The sequence below is a fragment of the Asparagus officinalis genome, chromosome 9 (genome assembly GCF_001876935.1).
Source record: "Asparagus officinalis chromosome 9, Aspof.V1, whole genome shotgun sequence".
NCBI lineage: Eukaryota > Viridiplantae > Streptophyta > Magnoliopsida > Asparagales > Asparagaceae > Asparagus > Asparagus officinalis.
The window spans coordinates 28081001-28081606 of NC_033802.1; positions in this window are offsets into that span (position 1 = coordinate 28081001).

Genomic DNA, 606 nt, shown 5'->3' on the forward strand with positions numbered 1-606 from the left:
TTCAGCAATTCAAAATCTCAGATAACGGCATTGTACTATGCTCTTTTCCCAGTTACTCAAAGGATGCCATGGCAAGATACTGTATGGGATAGGATGTGCTACCCAAAACATTCGTTCATCTACTGGCTTGCTGTTAAAAACAAACTGCTCACCTAGGACAGGTTGATGAGGAGAGGTATTATAAATGCAAATGTATGTTGCTTATGTTCTAGCGAAGGCTTGTAGAGTAGAAATCACTTGTTCTTTGAATGTAGCTTCTCAAACGAGGCGTGGAATTGCATTATGAGTTGGCTTCAATTTAACTGGAAGGCATGTGATTGGAGACTTCTCTTGGATTGGTATTGTACAAGGCTGAGAGGGAAAGGATTTCAAGCGAGGAGTTAAACGTATGGCCTTTTCGGTAACAATTTACAGAATTAGGAGTGAGAAAAATGCTAGAATTTTTCAGCAAAAGCACAGAAGCATGGTGCATTTGGTTTGTAAAAGTATACAATTTTGCGACCCAGTACAATATACAATTTTTCAGCAGAGTTTTGTGTGTAGTTGCTCTATGGTAGACATTGAATTGTGCGACGCCTGAGCGATCCAAGAGAAAAGGGAAATTTT